The following is a 20,346-nucleotide window of genomic DNA, read 5'->3' as shown; positions in this document are numbered from 1 at the left end:
TTTATGCTGAGGACACCGGAACTGCACACAATACTCCAAGTGAGGTCTCAGGAGAGCAGAATAAAGGGGCAGGATCACTTCCTTCGACCTGCTGGTCACGCTCCTTTTGATGCAACCCAGGATACAGTTGGCTTGCTGGGCTGCAAGTGCACTAAAGAACAGTCTGGGAAGAGAGCATGGCTCCCAAAAGCCAGTGACAGAATCACAGAATCATAGAATAGTTAGGGTTGGAATTGACCTTGAGATCATCTAGTTCCAACCCCGCTGCCATGGACAGGGACACCTCACACTAATCCATGTCACCCAAGGCCCTACCCAACCCAAAAAAACTCTCTGACACAGAAGAAGCATGCTTCAATCCATGGCTTCCTGTGCAGTTTGTGACAGTAACATAAAGACAGCACCTCTTCATTTCAATCACATGAAAGGTGTAGCTTGGAAGGACCACTGATGTCTGAAGACTAACACCTGCTCAAAGCAGAACAAATTAAAGTTAGATCAGACTGAACAGGGTCACATCCCAGTGGATGCAGAAAGTGGATATGTGGTCTAAAGTTTAGTTGATGCCCATGGGGAGGCAGTGGATCCTCACCAGCACTAAAGGCACCACTGAGCTCCCCATTACATCAGACTGAATGACTTCAATGAAATTTAGGCAGGGTGAATCTCACTCAGAAGCTGTTTCCATGGAGGGTGCTATGATTCCCTTCATTTGAAGAAAATAAATGTATAACATACTTATACAGAAACTCCCAGAATGGTGATTAACAGTAGGGTGCCACGAATCAGGCAGAACTCAGCCTTTATTTGTGAATTCTCTGAAATCAGGACAAAGCCACAAAGGAAAGGAAGAGGAATGCTGCAAGATAGAAAGTACTTCGTGATTAGTGATAGGCAAAGATTTAGAATCAATCAACAAAAGGAATGCAGTGCTGTTTTACAAGGCAATAATCCAGTTTAATTCCCTAAGGTAAAGCCTAGGAGAATGAAGGCCAAGTAGTTTTTTCAAACAAGGCAACTTGATTATTGCCCCATAAAACAGCATGGCACTGTGATTATTACCTTTGTGTTACATGCCCTTTAAAAATGTTTTTCTCCATAAATGTTTAAAACCTAACAAGTAAAAAGATCAGAAGAGAAAGGGGACGTAGGGCTAGAAGGTAACACATTTAATGTTTTCTTCTAATTTCCTGAAAATGTATCAAGTGAGAAATGTAAAAGAAGCAGTTTCAGTCAGGGTTGTTATAAAGAGCAGCAATAAATCTTATTAATAAGCAGTGTACTAAGATTTTACGTCTCTCTAATTCTTCACACATACGTTGTTTCCCCCCTCTGCTAGTTTTCTCCCTTTTCACACTCATGCAATTGCATAAGCAGTTTTTCTTCATCTAGAATTTTTCCTAACATATTTAAATTTCATATTACACACCACATTTCACCAAACCAAAAGCAAGGCAAAAACTCAGATATCTTGGAGAATCTCATTAGCGATCACCCATAAAACTTTAAACCCAATTAGCCTTTGTAACCTCCAAAAGAAAAGGACATTTGGAGAATACAGAGCATCAGCACCTGAATCCACACCTTGACCTGATTGACAAAAGGCAGTGGTCCCACAGCCAAAAATCACTTGGCCTTCTTTTATTTAGAACAGACATATTTAGAACAAATTGACACTGCATCATAACCAGCAATGTAACAAAAAATTAATACACCTGCTAAAAAAATCATTCCTGATAAGACAACAGGAATACTCCAAGGATGGCCTGACTTCATCTGTAAATTAAAACCAAAGCATTAGCTTTGCTCACAGCAGCACTAAATACACATGATTCACTGAATAAAACATGCTTAAAAGAAGAAAATTCAGCAGACTCCCAAATAATTTGTTTCTGATATTATATTTAGATGTGTCACAGCTGTCTCACCAGTCTGGCATGTATGCAAGGTATTGAATTTCAAAGAAAATAACACACGGAACTTTACAAATATTTGATCTCTAAAAACTCTTCTCCATTTTAGAAATTTTGCAATTCCTCTAATAAAAATTTCTTTATAAAGACAAATAACCAAAACAAATATAATTTCAACTGACGTTGTTTTGAAAACATTAACTGGAATCCCACTGGGAAATTAAATGGAAATGTCATGTCTAATAAAGGGAGAGAATGATTCATAGACAAGAGTCTAACATTTTAAAGTTATGTCACCTACGTAATTAGAGGAGCCTGATTTTCCAAAGGACTAGTCTCTTACACCTTCCAATAGAATTAAAGCCTAAATACAAGCTTTGAAAGCCAGTTTCAACATATGTGCTTGAAATATTTGGCCACACTTGCAGAACTTAAATCCGGAAAGCCCTGAAAGCATTCCTGCTACCTAAGGTACGGAACAAACTGGCTTCCAACTGCTTCATAACTGTCTTTTCAGAATAACTGCTATCACCATTGGCAAAATTACAGCTTGATTTCAAAATACCTGAAGTATACAAAATATCTGTAATCATCCTTACAACAACTTAAACATAAGGTGTCCATTTAAAAATCTGCAACTTAGGAATCTGCAATAGTTGACAAGAAAAAATCCTTAGATAAAGAATTACAGGAAAGCTGACATTTCCTAGGCTGTGAAGAGGAGAAGCAGATTTTAATTTCACTTATTGTCAAAAGGATGCAGTCCAAGTTTTGTGCAAAACCAGAGAGAATGAAATAAGAAGCTGTGTGTAGATAGCAAAAGTTCAAGTCCTGCTATTACATTCAAGTCCCAGTACGAATTGTGACATGCAAGTTTAGACTCAACCAAAACGGGAGTTAACAATACAGAAAATGTTTTCCAGGCCTCCTCAATTTCATATAAAGCAAATTTTATCTGAAACTGCTAAGCAGTATCCCTGGGTTACCAATAAAACTATACATGAGATACTGTGGGAGCCTATTCATCAATATTAAAATCATTGTACCATTACACTGCATTACTGGACTTTCCTGGACAAGGATATTACTCAGTGTTTCCCAGCTATGGCACCCAAACTAGTATTTGCAGGCTGTCATAGGCAACCTGCAGGTGATCCATAAAAACCCAGTATTTTCAGGTTTATCATTAGCTTTGCAACTTTGACAGGAAGTTTGTAGTCCTCATCTGAGCACCCGTGGGAGTGAGTTAAAAACACTTTTTACATCATTTAACTGCTCAAAATGGAGCCAGGCTATAAAGTGTTTAAAATATAGCAAAGTGCTCTTTCTTGGTGGACCCTGTGCTGCATGAGAAGGTGGCAACACCTTCTTCAATTAAGTTGAGTTTCTCAGTTTCCTCTTCAGTGAACTGTAAGATGTGTGAGTTCTCTTTGGGGTGTAGCAAACTTGGACTGTGTTAATAAAACAGATCAGTCCATGTGCGACAAGGATTATTTGGCATCCTATTCTCCAGAGTGCTCAGCACCTGACAGCAGTAATGGGAGCCACAAATTTATTTGCAATGTGTTAAGAACAGAATGTTTGGAGATATAAATTCTCAGTAAAAAGGAAGGCAAGAGAAATATTAACTCAGACGCTGAGGGTACTAAATGAAGGTCTACTGACTTTAGTTACAGTGCAAGGAAGAATGGTACTGTGATAATAAACAAACATTATCACCTTCTTTATTATGACCATTAAAAAAGAAGCAAGTAAAATTAGAAAAGTAAGGAGATTAAATAAAGCAGAAGCTTAATAAAAACTCTTAGCAGTAGTTAGACGCAGTTTTGCATAGGACAAATTTCCTTTTACTGTTTAAACAATTAAAGAGTAAATCAAAGTAATTTTAAATGCTTAGGCATAAATCCCAAGCTATTCTATGACAAATCCATGACCACATCTTGTATTTCATACTGTTGGTACCATCAGTACTGGTTTTGTTCCCGATGCCGCACCATTAGGCACCGAGACCATAGACCCATATGAGAGTGATGTAAATGTGTCTGAAAAGGAGAAAAGGGACCTAGAACAGCAGCAGTGAGCTCTGGAGTGAAGCTCACAGCTTCCAAATGTCAGCAAGGAACTTTTCATGCTGCTGACATCTCAGAGGACCCTTAGGGAGAAGGACAAGAGCTTTGAGATGCATGTCATTGTTCGAGGGGGCATGACATGAGCTGAAGGTAAGAACAAAAGAACTAGAGCCAGAAGTCTCCAATTCAGGCACACTCATGTGACAGAAAAAGTCAGGAAAAAAAATCAAGCACTTTAGCAGAAAACACAAGTAAAAGAAATTGTGTTGGTCCTCTTCAAAGCAGTAGAAGGAGTTGGCTATTTTAGACAAATTCAGGTCTTGCTTTTCAGTTCAGTTCAGTTAGGATCATAGGAAGTGCACTCAGATTTTTCCATCTGATATTTTCATACTAGCACCTCATAAAACTTCTGGTCTCATCCTGAAAGAATTGCAAATACCACATTTTATTTTCACATGTCCTTCTGAAAGGCAAGTTACGCATTCAGCACGCCCATCACTCACATGTGTAACAGCATTACACAAAAGACTGCTGGAAGCCCAAAGGCCCATTTTAGAACAAATAACGGCATTACCTAACAAAATCCATAAAGTTTTTATACATAAAAGAGAAGTGACTTGTAAACAAAAAAACAGTGATTTTGAGGCAACATAAAAAACTCCAACTCCCAGCACAGGCAATGAAAAGGAAATGCATTACTAGAGGGGTAGGCAGACAAGGACTATCCACATTTGCTTGTCTCATTTTTATCTATTGCAAATGAAATGATAATGATTTACAATAAAACAATTACAGAGCCTTTGATCTTAATGTCGCTCAGAAATCCAAATGTAAGTGTACAAAGTAAGTCAAAGCCCAGAATAACTGGAAAATCTACCAGCAAAAAAAAAAAATAAATATTTAAACAAGAGCTATTATACTTGATTATAATGAAAAAGATAATGTTTTAATTATCTCTGAGAAGCATATGAGCATAAACCTTAACTTTCACTACAAACACCTCCCCACATACATACATTGGTACAGATACGTGCACCACAGCCCTCTCATCTTTAAGTAAAAACTCCTATGTGAAAGAGAGTTTAATAGCACACATAGTAAGTTACAGATAAAAAAAAGTGTATAAGGATTTTCGCAGTTATCCAGAAGAAAACAAAAATTAATACTGAACATGAAGAAAACTCCAAATGCATTAAAAAATCAAGCAAGTAAAGGGTGATTATGATCTAACATGCAGCAGTAATATCATAGGATTACCAACTCTTCAGACATTGTCCAAAACTGAATTATTTTAATTGGCTCTATTCCCTCAGACCACAGTCATACAGGACAAAGATAAAATACCCTCCTTTCCCTGTGAGCGTAAGAGGTTGTGTATTTACTACACAAGCATGAGGGCAAGGGAAATAGATGCCTCAGTAGTAAAAGAACTTTTTCTAACCAACAGCTTTCTGTTCCTAATAGCAAAAGCAATGTGACCACAAACAACATGAATGTGGGCACTTCTTGGAAGATCTCATCTACAAACATTTCCTCTTATCCCTGCTTTATTTGTCTTCCTTCCTACCATTCTTTGATTTTTTTTTCACTATATGATTATGTTAAAAATATTTTTTCATTTTAAAACTACCTTTGGCTGTTGAATACCCAGAAGATTTGTTTCAATGAGCTCCTTATAAAGGAATCCACAAAGCAAATACAAGCCTGGCCACTCCAGGGCATGGTATCCTGCCCTTTCATTATAAGACATGGTCAGCTGTAATGTTTTCTGGTAATATCATGCATAATTCCTGCCAGTGGGATTGCACCTGACTCCAGAGGATGAAACAGCTGAGGTAAAATATCACATGCAAAATTTAGCACTTCTGACATATGACCCAAAAGCAGGTAAAATATGCAGTCAGGAACACTAAGATTGCCTGTGATAGTAATGAGTATGCTGGCCATGCACAGAACATGCAAGTTTCCTATACAAAAAGGACAACACAGAGTAGAAGAAACTTTCCCTTTTTAGAACAAAAATTAAGGCAAGATAAGAGGCTGCAAGTTCACAAGGGAAAGACTGGACAGAGCATCATAAGCTTCCTTGCACTACAAGCCCGTAAAATCCAGAGGTGCCACTCCCTGGCACAGCTAAATATGGGGGTTGAAAGACTTAACACATCTCTCCTTTCTGCTACAGATTTCTTTCAAAATACTGTAAGAAGATTAAAAAAATAAAAAACCCAATTAAGTATCAAATCAGACTTTCCATGGATCACCTTTACAACTGGATGAACCTCACAGCACGGAGCTACTCCAGCCTCACCTCCATCACACTACAGGACTTGACAACCTCTACTGGTTACTACCACTCGTATTTACTGTTAGTAGACCCTGATGTTACCCCAACTTTGTTTGCCTTCCTAATCAAAGGGATCAGTTTTGGAATTAGAACAAACTGGAAGTGAACCCAACTGATGGAATGTAGTTTTAGAAATGTTATGATGTTTTGTTAAAGCATCATCCTTCCATTTGGGTCATGTTATCTGTTTTGGTGTTTTTTTTTATGTACTGTATCAATAATCATAAAAACAGGTTAGGAGATCCTAGAGAGAAAACGCAGTCCATCAGTCTGTCTCAAGATTGGACTACATGTTGTCACCTCTGACAGATGTTTGCTCAACCTGATTTTAATGACTGGTACACTTGGATACTCCAAAGACCCAGAGATCACTTATTCCAGTACTGTTCTATATGTTTCTGCAGAACTTGTTCCCTAATATCTACACTGAATCTCTTTTGACACAGTTTAAGTCCACTATGCCTTATTTGAGCCACCACAGGCATGGAGAACAGATTGTGACCTGATTTCCAGCAGCCTTCTACATAACTTAATAGTGTTATCACATTTTCCTTCCATTTTCCTTTCCTTAGGCTAAATTACTCAAATTTGCTCTTCTCACTGATTTAAGATGAAAAGGTTAGATGTAGATTAGATGTAAAGAACAAATTCTTCAATATGAGGTTGGTGAGATACTGGAATGGGTTGCCCAAAGAAGTTATGGATGCCCCCTCCTTAGAAGTGTTCAAGGCCAGGTTGGATGGAGCTTTGATCAACTTGGTCTACTGGAAGGTGTTCCTGCCCATGGCTGGGGGACCTCTGATAACTATCTTTGCTGTCCTCTGGTCTGTTTCCAGTTGGACCATATTTTTCATGAAATACAGTGAGAAAATCTTAAAATGTGCATTATTCCATATAATACCCTACCACTAGAATGAAAGGCAAATTGCAGAGAGAAGGTGCCACATTCATTCATACGGTCTTCTAAAATGTCTCATGTGGGACAGAGCAACCTGGTAGCATCACCACCACCCAGAGGACACACAGAAACACACAGAGACACTAAGAGCTAGATGCAATTATGTGCCTACAAAGGATTCTGCATACTGCTAGTAATTTTTAAAGAACATTGACCTCTTCCAGATTCAGAAAGTGAAAGGAAGCCTTTGATTTACAAACTCACTGCTTATGAGCACCTCAGTCATAATACAGCACTTCAAGGAGAAAATTAATTAGAATATACTGGTTTTACTAGAAACTATTCCACCTGAGGCTCCAATAGCATTGTATCATAGAATGAACAAATTTGCCTTGAAGTGCTTACCTCTGTCTGCCAACAATGAGGGGAAATGCCATGTGTTCTACATACATATACTGAAGATACTGACTCTTGCCCAATTCTCTCATGAGAGTCAAAAGAGATCATTTCACTTTAAAACCTCACTGAAGAACAGCCAAGACCACAAGAAAATGGATTCTAGCAGTTGTTAACTGTGTCTGTAAAAATATCCCTGCTTTTCATCAAAACGTATTGGTCAGACAAACTGCAACACTTTCAAAACTGCTGGTTAAAAAGTTATAAAGATCAAAAAGAACTGGCAAGATAGTTGGGCATTTACATTAGCATAAAGGCATCAAATATTCATTACAGCAGAGCACTCATTATGTCAGCATCTGAGTTAAATAACAAGAATAATGTTTCCCAACTATAAACTTAAGTACCACAACAGCCTCCTGCGACACAGTGGTTTTAAAGAGACAGCAAGACAGCATTGCAGGGAACCACATCACTCTCCCTGCTAAAATCGGTTCATTCACTGCAAATATATTGGCTTTTAGTATTTTCCTTTCAGATTAATTTACACAGAAAAAGTGCTAGAAAAAAGGAATTATATTGTACAGCATGAATCCATATGAAAGGGAAAACATCACACTGGGACAATGCATCTTATTGCAATATGTATCTTAAATGCAAAATTATACCAGTACTGTGAGTTTACAAGTTTAATGAGAGTGGGAAAAATAAAAAAAACAACCAAATCCAAGAAATATAACATTATGTAAGCTCATTTATAAAATCTTACTACACTGGGTGCACAAAAACAGAAAACAAGAGCTGTAAGAGCAGTAGGACACAATAGAAAGACATATATATCTCATTTCATGTCTTCTGGGGACCACAAAATTCTTATCTATAGATTATGAAGTGGAGCTCTTAGCTTGCTACCAAGTGTCCATGTTTTAATTGCTTGGAGAGTGCCAAAAAACTGTATGTAAGCATTAGGTCAGTCATACGAGATTACTCTTACAACATTCTTGCTCACTGGATAAAGCTATAGACAAAGTAATAAAAATGCTGCCCTCTTTATAAGTGCAGATATAAGCCAGTATTGGTTTTAAGCACAAACAGCACTGGTTTTCTTTTAAAACAGCAAAGCACTTGCAGTACCATGCTGCTGCTGGCAGCATGTTCAGTACAGCACATGCCTGTACCTCACTAATGATCGCTCCTTTCTTGTTCTGAAGCATCACAACCATCCAGCTGCTGAAGAAATACATGTCCTCAAAAGACAGGTCCTCTATCATCACTGGCTCCCTTCAGGAATCTCAGAGGGCTGTAGCCAAGAAGTTTGGCTTTGCTATACCTTTTATAACCAAGGTTTAAGTGTCTCTTTTCAATCTCAGAACCACAGACAGCACAGTACAAGGCAGATTTGTGCAGGATGGTGTAATTATCTATGTATGAAGACTATATGCAAGCAAATAATAACATCCAATTCTGCCTCCCAAACTGCAGATACCTGACATTATCTAGAACGCCAACGCAGAGTGAAAGGCAACCCATGCTGTGAAAGTAGCAAGCCTTAAAATAACAGTTACTAGTAAAGAAGTCCTCTTTCTCCTCAGAAATCCTTCCTGCCTTCTTATCTATGGAGATTAGAAAGAAGTGCTTTCCTAATCGGCAATGAATGAGCAATTCACAGTGTGTTTCCCCACTCCCTAGCGTGACCTTTATTTCCCATAACTGTGCTCAAGTGATAGCCACAAGTGGTGGTGGTAATGGATTCATCCGGTTGTGATGGCTGCATCTTACTCAAAGTGGGTTCAAGGGAGACAATAACCAAAGGATAAACTGAGCAACGTGCACCACCACCCCTACCAAAATCCTGGTCACCGTTTGACTCAAGTTAAAAAAACAACTTCTGTAGACAGCATGCAAATGTGACTGAGTTTAAATTATCTCACTTCACAAACAGTGGCCAGCCGTTGAGCTCTCCTGCATGGCAGTGGGCTACATGCCAGAATCTCTCCTTGAGCAGGGACACTTCTTAAGGTTACACTGAAGTCAGAGAGATTCCTTGCTGCAACAGATTCTCAGTAAGTGAGAACAGCATGCTAAACTTTGAAATCTTAGCTAAGTGATATAAAGGATTGATTGTACATATAAAATCTTTTAGACATAAACAATCGACCATGTCTGAGACTAAATCTGGATCCAGCCACACCTGGACTCTTCTCTGAGGAGTTTAGAAAGCAAGAGGCTCCTTTCTGAACCTCATGAGGGTCTCCTTGACGATTTTGTCTCATCCCTTCCTCTTAACTCTTCATGTGATAGCTTAGTAACACTATGTCCCTTACTGAAAAAAAGTCCTTTTTTCAAAAAGGGATTTGTGTTCAATCCCTTAGAAACAGGGAAGAATGAAGACATAGCAGAATGAGTTAAAGCAACTAAAATAAAACAAATTAGTCAGAACTTAAAACTTCAGAGATTAGAGAAGGCAGGTTCAAGAGAGAAAGAAAAAAGACCTTTGAGCAAGTGTTAAGATTTAAGATCCCAAAATGTAAGACTAAGAGGACATATTGCAAGGGATCCTGATCCTGTACTCATAAGATCTCTTGTCATTACATTATTTGTAGGGCCCTAGCCCTTTGCATTACACAATCTGACTTTGCGGATCAAACACTTGACAGAAAAAGAATCTCTACAAAATGTTTCTAGTCTTCATCAGTAAAGTGATAAAAAAGAAAGTAATTCCAAATGCCTGATACCTTTTCAGATGCCTCCACCTGGCTTCAGCTGTACCTGCAGAAGACTCCAGTTCTCCCATATACCTATATCATGCCTGCCAGTTCCATGAAGGTATCTCAGGCGGCCCAGAATGTCTAAAGCATCACTACATACTGCTGTTAGGCACCTCAACTCCCCAGATGTTCCCACAGATTATATCCCGTTTCCCTAAAAACTGTTTTCCTATCCACTACTATCAGAAGAATGAAGATGGCATCAATGTACACTTCTGGTGAGCTGCTATTTTATGAAAAGGAAATCCATAGACTCTCTTCAAAGTATTTAGCACAGAGTATCTTCTCATACAGACTTAGGAAAACTATATGGTGTGTGAAAAAAATGGAAACAAAATCAAATTAATCCATTTCAAAATACTTAGGAAAACGGAAAACATAAGAAGTGTCACCAAGTATCTTCAAGGGTATCTTTTACCTTCACAGGAAAAAATACAGAAGAGAAGGGAATTACATTTTTATTAGGAGGTAGCAAATACAAAAATCACCCTCCAGTTTAAAACACTATAAAAGATTCAAGTGTCTTTGTCTTCACTATGTTTAAAACCGAAACAGACCCAGAAAAGTTGACCTTCATTATACTAAGACAACAAAACAAAGCTAGCCTTGTTCTGCTCAGTCTTGTCAAACTTACAAAAAAATAGAAGATTTAACAAAAGTAAGGAAAGGCCAAGAAAGGGAATTTCTTGCAAGACCTATAATTCATCTCCTTGTAATGAAAATAATGCTCAAAATAGGCCCACATTTCGATCCTGATACCTCCATGACCTGGATGAGAAAATGTACAGTGGCCAACCAATTTTTCTACCCACAGTAAGTGGCATCTTTGTGCCTGTAAGAGGACAGGAAACACCCAAGACAAGGTGAAGACCATAAGAGCTTTTAACTACATCAGGGACGGTTCCCTGTCTGCTTCAGGGAAGATAAAAATATTTTAAAATTGCACAGAATCAGCCGAATATGGAAAAACTGCTATAGTGACTCAGAAAAACAGATTATACTAGGTGTAACTTGATAATAACAAAGCTACTGGAAAAATACAGATGTCCGTAATTATTAAGAGGAGCAGCTTCTATCATTTCTACAATAATTTCCACAAGATCATCAGAGTCAGTCACGCCCTAAACAGCATGGATTATTCCTTTTCTATAAAATAAATGGGAACACAGAACATAATACAGTTATCTTAAGACAACGTAAAACTATCACAAATGAGTATTTTCATCTTCTTATCACTTATTGTCCTATTTTCTTAACTGTGACATTGAATATAGCAAATACTGCATTGTAGTGGAACACAAGCCTGTACAAGTAATCACTGTCATTTTTTGTTTTAAAACTCTCTTCTTTTTTACATTACCTTATTAAGTATTTAATTGATCTTCCCTAAACTCAGACAACTAAATGTAAGCTGTCTCAGTCTAAGCTTGCTGCCCTGGGTTACCTTTAAGGTCAAGAAAAAGAGTGATTCACAGGACCAGCATGACAGTCATCTAAACCACCTTCTAAAGTTGTTTATTCCTCCACAATAATTACAATAGTTACTTAAATCATTTACATGCTGTATTAACAGTTACACTGGACAAAATACTATCAATTTTGCTCAAAATTTCTATTGCACGATTAAGACTGTAACCTATAGACCCAGCTGGAAGAAAGGAGTGGAATGCCACCAAAATCAATCCCACTATGTCAATTTGTAGTGTTGGAAGTATAACCAGGATATGCACACGTAATACTGGACAAATGATTTTAAGTAAAATGAAGAAGTCTATGTCTCTTCTCATGAACAAGTGGAAAAGTAATTTATGCCAAATTATGATAAGGTATAGATGATAAGAGGGAAACACTACTGTATTAACATTTATATTATTATCCTACAGCCATATTTAGGAGAAATGCACAGTCACACTGGGAACTGCATATATCTTCCTTGGCCAATAAACATACTGGTTCATAGTAAGCGCTCGTTCAAACTTTGTTCAAAACTGTGTAAAAAATGGTTTACATGTATCAATATGAAAAGCACAAACTAAGCCTTTACAGTCTCATTTTGATCCTAATCTACTTTGATACTAGTAAGAAAAGAAGAGAAAACCTTAGTTTATATATTATTAGTACATACAAGTGAGATCAGATATAGGCCCACTACAGCCCCAAACGCAATGCTCCTACATGAAATAATATTATGCCTCTGTACTTCAATTAGAAAAATCAAGTTAAACCCTAATGTCTAATCCTCACCTCCACATCACAGTATGACACTTTAATAAACTGCACAATCCAATCCAAAATATATATTGATTCATTAAGAATTAAACACAAATTGTTCATTTATGAAGTTACTAAACTTAACTAATAAAGACCATAAATGAATGATGATAACCAATAATCTGATTAAAGTATCCAGAAAACTCCAGATTATTATACAGTTTGTAAATAAAATATGTAAACATCATAAACCATGTCAAATTACACTCACAAATTACATTAGCATGCAACCCAATCAACAATCTGGAACCAACCATTTAAACCCTTCAATCCCAATTTTGATTTTTACTTGCCAACTTGGGGTATTTTTCACAAATAAGCACTTAGGTGGACTTGTAAAAGTAAAGGGTTTAGCAAAAAGAAAAAATACTTTGTTTATTATGTAGGCCAAAAGAAACCTGCAGTGGTAGATATTTCATTTAGGAAACCAAAATGTACTGACTAGAAATGCCAAAGATAAATAGTATTTTCAAAATTGTAACTGCTTTCAAAATAACTTCAGTGTGAATATATGTTCAAATATCTGTACTAATATTTCTATGCGTAAAATGCACTGCAAGGACCCACATGTTGAACATGTTTAAAACCTGACAAATCATTTATGAAGTTACCTACAGTACTCTGGAGAGAAAAATGGTTATTTTAATATTCGGAGATTATTTTCACTTAGAGACACCACGATAAATGTTTTCTATTGTTTTCTGACTCTTAATAAGGATACCCATTAAAAATTTGTTTTGAAATGTTGTGATAAAATAGCACACGCTTTGAGACTATTTCTAAGAAATACAGGAAATTAATTTCATAATATGCACACAGAGAGACAAACTTACTACACAGCTGTGATTGCAAACTTATCCCCATCACATCTCCCTGTTTTCCCGATCACATCACATGTTAATATCTGTGCAGGAATGAACATACTAGCTAACTACACAGAAAGCAAAACTGAACTCCTCCAAACACTTCCTTTCCACCGAGTATCAATTTGCAATCTATTGCGGAATAACTATTTAAGAATGTAGCTGTTGAATATATTTTCTAATGATTTAGAAAGATAGGGTTGCTGTTTTTATAATAACATGATGGAGGCATTTTCTTCAAAAATCACTAACAAACCATATTAAAAGGTTTCAGTGCATCGAATGGTAATCACAACAGCATCTTACCCACTATTTAACTCCAGTATCTATCAAAAGGTTCACTAATGTAGTAAAAATATGACATATCTTGCTATGAAACCAATTTAATGTAATATTAAGTAACCCAAGTTCTTTTCCATAATCAAAAAGAACAGTTATTTCTAGTAGTCTAGTAATCAAAATGCCATGATGTACAGTTAAAATACAAACACATTCCTGTTAAAATGCTTTTCATTACTTTTTTTTTCCCCCTTACTTTCTTTCAGCATATCAGAATTAGGTACATGTACTCCTGCAGCATGCCAGAAATTGCACATCTTAAAGGCTGAACAATCTAGTCCTTAAGGACAGTATAATACTTACTATAAGTGAAGACGATCCATAAAAATCTATGCTTTACAGTTACTCTCTGAAATAATAGTGCTGACTGTCACAGCAGAAGTATAATCCAACCACATCCAGGCCTAATAGGTAGCATGCTATTATTTGTTCCTATGAAATCAGAAATAAGGTACCTGTCTCAGTGAAAATCCAGGCACCCTTGGAGAAAACAAACAATGGATTTTAGGTCCTTAATTTTATTGAAATCATTAAGACATCCACGTCGTCACATATTTTGGTTTAATCCATGTATGAAAAAAGAGCAGATTTTTTCACAATTTACAGCAAACAGGTACTGTGACTATAAACTGAAGTTTCTGTATCCAGTGTCATCAGTTCAAATCCAGCTCTGTCATCTTCAAACATTCCTCACTTGGCAGAAGTCAGTATTTTTCTATCTCTTATTTCCTCTAAACGTAGAAAATTCATCAATTTCACACCCTCTCTAGTAAGATGCACTGGAAGAAATATTTTAGAGCAGCAGCAAAGCAACCATGCTCTCCTTTCTTTTTGTGCCATTCAGGCGTAGCCTGGGTGTCTTCGGCTTGCCCTGCTGGTCTTCAGTGTTGTCACTAATAGATGGGAGATGGAGCAAGGACAGTGTGAAGGAGCACAAATAAATATTGTTGCTTTAAGAACATACTTACTTTTGTATTAAGATGTCACAACTTTCTACTCTCACTTCATTGCTGGCTCAGACGAAATCTTTAAGGAGGTTCCATTAAAAGTTCACCTCTGTAGCATATATAAGAGAAACGCTGAAATTCCCATTCTGAACATATTCCGAAGGAGGTCAGATTTGGTTTTCAAGCATGTTCATGTCGATGAAAACTTTTTTTTAATGCAAAAAATGACAATTATCCCTTTTATTTAGGTATTCCCTCTGTAATCTTCCAAGTTACTCGGCTCTCTTACAGTTTACTCAGCATACCAAAAAAAATTATAAAAATCAAATATCGTATTTCCCATATGTATAAACTGACATTGTGGAGGCTTCATTAAAGAAGTCTTTTTATTTCTCTTACCACTGGCAACTGAATGTCATTTAATGTACCACCACTTTCAAACAGCCCAAGAGACTTAAAAAGCTATCTAAGTTTGAAAACCAAAAAGTTCTGAGTTTTTCTGTACCCCAGGACGGTTTTCTTTCCTGAAGCTCAAGCCGAGAAAGCAGACAAAAGAAGCTGATTTGACTGAGCCGTGCCAAGTCTTGCCTTTTTTTCTTTCCTCCGCTCTCTCGCTCGCTCGCTCTCTCACTCGCTCGCTCCCAGCATGGCAACCTTCCCGAGCAGTCTTGGCGGAGCTCCAGCCTGTGCCAGTCTGTCTGAGTTCTTGTTTTCCAAAAGATGCTCTTTGCGAATCAATTAATATATTTAAAAACAGGAAACTGTGGGTCAGTAACCAAATCTTGGCACCAACAACCGCTTCTTCTGCCAAATCGGCTTATAGATTTCATGGTTTCCTACCTTTTACAATGGATATAACATTTTTGCTCACTGATCGTGGAGCACTGGAAGCCATTCACTGTTCACAGTGATAAGAAATCTGTTCTCTAAAAATGTCCGCATGCGACACATGAACAACCTGCAGTAAATCAAGACTCTTTTGAAGGCGGGCGTATGTGTAATTTTAATAAGCACCAAATACTCCTTAAGTAATATGTTTCATTCTCTCCTCACGAGGATCATGGGAAGATGCCAGGAGCGGGAGACGTCTAGATCTGAATTAAGATCACATTCAAAAGTCATGCACATTTTAACTTTCTAAACTCCAGCTTGAAAACTACTACTTCCTATCGATTCTAGCATTACTAAAAATCAACTGAAAATCCATAATAAATCTGATTGCAGCTAATAGACAAAAAATCCTCAGCAATCTCCACAGACCCGTAGATGCCAGTGATGTCATCTCCTAATTCAGAAGCACAAGTTCTGGTTGTGGCTTTCATAGGAGTAATGGCTCAGCATTAACAGCTAACTTTGTGAAAAAATTTTGGGTAGACTGTAAAACTTTAAGGATAGAAAATTACATTTGGAACTTCATTCAAAATATTCCAAATGGCAAGAATTCACAGGCGAATTACAGGAATAAACTTTCTTTAACCTTCAAGCTATTTGGACAGGCAAAATGCCAACTTTTTAAAACATATGCATTACACTAATGAGAAAACTGATTATCTAGAAAAAAAAACACCAAAACTTCCCTAACTGAAGCATTTCATATGTCTATGGATACTACCATTTCCTTGACGAGAGACACCACACAGAGTCTCGGATATTTCAGGGATAAGTTGTTATTTGGGACTTACTGATTAAATCTTCCCTAAGGTTTGATTCAGGGATATAGTTTACTTAGCTAAAAAAGGGGGAAAAATACTCTTCCTCAGTCTAAAACAGGAGCATGCTTTGTTTCTCAGGCTTGGAAAGCCCTGGAGTTTTAAAAGTGTTTCTTTAAAATTCACATTTCTCAAAGGTCTTTGGAGAGTAGACTAAAGCCCAATGAGAGGGCTAGGGGAGATTGTCTGCCAGTTGTAAACCATTTAATTTGTATCTGTCTTGTCCATCAGGTGCATGTCTGTGATACACCAAGTATGGCAATGCAGCTGGTAAATCATAGAATCATCAAATGGTTTGGGTTGGAAGGGACCTTAAAGGTCATCTAGCTCCAAGCTGTTAGCACATGCAAGGACACCTTCCATTACATCAGCCTACTCAAAGCCCTGTCCAACCTGGCTTTGAGCACTTCCAACCTGTGCCAGGGCCTCACCACCCTCACAGGAAAGAACTTCTTCCTAAGAGCTCATCTCAATCTCCCCTCTGTCAGTTCACAGTCATTCCCCCTTGTTCTGTCCCTACACGCCCTTGTAAAAAGCCTCCCTCCAGCTTGTCACCCCCCTTAAAGTACAGAAGCCTGCTCTATGATCTCCCTAAAGCCTTCTTCAGGCTCAACAATGATATTTCTTCCTAATAAATTTATCAAGAAATTCTGTTTCACTTGCTCTTCCCACCCGTTTCTTTGGCCTATAAAGCAAGTTTTCTAGGCTTCACTCCAGGTCTACACCTCCATGGAACATAATGGGAGCCCACACACCCAGAGCACCCTGAGACACACTATACAGAGTCACAGAATAGTTAGAGTTGGAAAGGACCTTAAGATCATCTAGTTCCAACCCCCTTGCCTTAGGCATGGACAACTCACACTAAACCATGTCACCCAAGGCTCTGTCCAGCCTGGCCTTGAACACTGCCAGGGATGGAGCATTCACAACTTCCCTGGGCAACCTATTCCAGTGACTCACCACCCTTACAGTAAAGAACTTCTTCCTTATATCCAATCTAAATTTCCCCTGTTTAAGTTTTAACCCATTACCCCTTGTCCTATCACTACAGTCCTCAATGAAGAGTCCCTCCCCAGCATCCTTATAAGCCCCCATTATATCGCCAATATCTCCATTTCAGATCTGAAACCAGCACTAAATCCCATGCTACATCTATTCAATCAAGAAAAAACTGCCAGCAGCCTTCAAATACTGAAAATGTGGTACTTAATTGGAGCATAGTAATTGTTCTAAGTAAGTACCATGAGCAGAACAAGAAATCAAACAAGTTAAACCAAAACAATAAAGATCTCTCTTAAGCCTTAAGGAAAAACTTTATAAAGATAACAACTGCTGCATTCTGTGAGAGACTGTGTAATCTTAACTATTGGGGACTTTTTTAAAAAAATAGGTTAATCAACTGACCTTCAGACAGGTGGATAAATTAGATATTCACCCAAGGCTTCCTTTGTCTTCTTTCCAGTGACTGTAGAAGTCCTATCCATGTTTTCCCCAGTAGCCTCCCAACTCCAGAAGAAACACCATTAACTTTAAAATCACATTTTTGCCTCAAAATATTGCACATCATATCATTTCAATTAGCACCTAGCATCATTATGACAGGACAACTTGGAAAAAAATACACCATGTGTAATTTTTCTATTTCTTTCCTTTGTGCACTTGACAGAAAACTCTTAATGTGTCAGTTTGCCTTTACAGAAAGACCATCAGGCATCGACATGGGAACAAAAAGATTTCATAGAAATTACTGTCAGGGAATTACCTCTGGAAGGGTATCCTACTTCAGCTGTCACTATTAGAAACTCATCTTTTAATTAGTTTTCCTTCAAAAACTGTATGTACTAACAACAGAGTATTTCAGCTATATTAAAATACATATATATAATTCCAACAGAAATAAACAATTTTAACTATTTCTACATTACTCTAACTGAAAATATGGCAGAAAAAATGAATACTTTCCCTAGTAGCCAAATGCTTTCCTGAAGAGCCTTGCTAATAATATGAAGAGCCTTATTTTATCTCCCAATGTCCCCTGCTCCAAATACAGTGGATCTCATTGCAGAAATGACTACATCCTTCCTGTCTTAAATAATTTTTTTTCAAATATGTAGTTTGCTGTAGCTCTGTTAATTCCCTCTCTCTTCTCTTACATACTCTGTAATTACAGTTCTGCCCCACTCCACTGAAATGCTTACACCGCCCTCAGTGACACCTCCCAAGATGCATCTCCCTCCAGTCTGAGCTGCCAGAATGCAACCAATTTCTCCTTCACCACATAAATAAATTTCCAGCTCAGATTAATCTAGCATCCCACTTAATCCACTAGCCTCCAAGTAGGAAAAAAATACAAAATTTTCTCCACACCTTGTACTTCAGGACTTTTTTTCATGCTCTCCGTCTGGTTTTCACCTTCCCCACTAGCTTCTTCAGTTTGTTTTTCTCCTTGTTTTCATCTGGGTTTCCCACTGTTCTGATGTCAGTCATCTCCTCTTTCCTTCTTGCATTAAGGTATCTTGCTCTCCAAGTATTCTTCTATCTATCTGTATCCCAAATCTGACCATCTTTGTTGTTGACAGGTTTACCAGTACAGCACAACACGTAGGTCTGTCATTCAACTCTATCTACAACCCCATGCTCACAGAAAAATCTACAAATTTATTCTTTTGGAATAACTAGATATCACTGTGATCTTTCTGCTATGAATTAGGGAAAAAATAGTATTTATCTGTGCATTGGTCATCTCTCAGTTCCAATTCTTTTTCCAACTTTTAAATATTTCACCTTAATGTCCCCAAAATTTGTGCATATAAAATTCTCCCTTGAAGAGCCTCCTGATGACTTCTTATTCTGCCGTTTCTCAAAATCCCTTTATTCATATATTTCTCCATCTAACTCAAATACACCTATGTCTTGCAAAAGTAGTACACATGGATACCTGTTCTAGTATACCTTCCAGATGAGCATGACTTCTACCTTACAAGTGGAAAACTCAGGAGTAGAAGAAGCTATTCATTCACTTAAGTTACTATATTTGGAATCTAACACAGAAGTCACTGAGAAGATTGGTTCTCCTTCCACATATCTAAAGCTTATTTTCTTCACTTGCAGGGAAGGCAAATCTATCAGGCAAGTTTCATGAGAAGAATTATCATGAGAGAATGATGAAAAAAATGCAAAATCACTTTCAGGTCTACCCTGCCTATTGCAGGGGGTGGAACCAGGTGGTACTTAAGGTCCCTTTCAACCTAAATCATTCTATGATCCTATGGTTTTCTCATTAAAAACAGTAAATGCATGTCTGAATACAGATAATATAAGCTACAAATGTTAACAAGTATTTGTACACATTGAAAGACCTTTACCCATTTGAAAACTCATGAAGACACTTTAACCCCAAGTAGTTACTTTTAAAACTTTAATGTCAGGTATCTCTCATTTCCCTTTTCATCATCCTTGACAGAATATTTGTTACAGATCAGTGAAAGCTGTGTAACACTCCATCCTGACCACCTGATAGGAGAATATTGCTCAAAAGCAGCATGTGCATGATATTCCCCAAAACATTATATTTTTAAGAATAAAAACATTCTTGAAGTGCCATGTTTGTCATGTCAGGGATAACTCTATTAACCTTTCTGCTACTGCACTCCTGCTATCATTTCTGGGCATTCCCATTAGAAATAAGTGAAGCCAGCTCCTCTGAGAAGAAGGCCAGAGGTGTTTCAGGAGTCTAATTTTCAAGCCAGATGCTTTGTTGATATATTATTAAAGGGTGAAAGTACATTATGTGACAGAAAAAAGGCTACTATTACCTGGACTGTCC

At 37.5% G+C, this 20,346-nt stretch overlaps 1 protein-coding gene and 1 long non-coding RNA gene across 2 annotated transcripts in view; both read right to left on the bottom strand.

The window, feature by feature from the left end:
• MSRA (methionine sulfoxide reductase A) overlaps positions 1–20,346 on the bottom strand; it is a 282,899-nt gene that overhangs the window by 246,656 nt on the left and 15,897 nt on the right. The gene's annotated exons all lie outside the window — the stretch shown is intronic.
• On the bottom strand, positions 1,164–16,333 carry LOC133222476 (uncharacterized). Its single transcript, XR_009728299.1, has 2 exons — positions 14,830–16,333; positions 1,164–4,402 (listed from the first exon to the last, which is right to left on the bottom strand). It is a non-coding gene; the product is annotated as an uncharacterized LOC133222476 (long non-coding RNA).

This window comes from Neopsephotus bourkii, unplaced genomic scaffold (genome assembly GCF_033783945.1).
Source record: "Neopsephotus bourkii isolate Nb327-2 ecotype Australia unplaced genomic scaffold, CSIRO-AGI_Nbou_v1 NB_1600, whole genome shotgun sequence".
In the NCBI taxonomy this organism is placed as follows: Eukaryota; Metazoa; Chordata; class Aves; order Psittaciformes; family Psittacidae; genus Neopsephotus; species Neopsephotus bourkii.
Note: the sequence above shows the minus strand (reverse complement) of the source record. Positions and strands in the feature narration are given on the sequence as shown.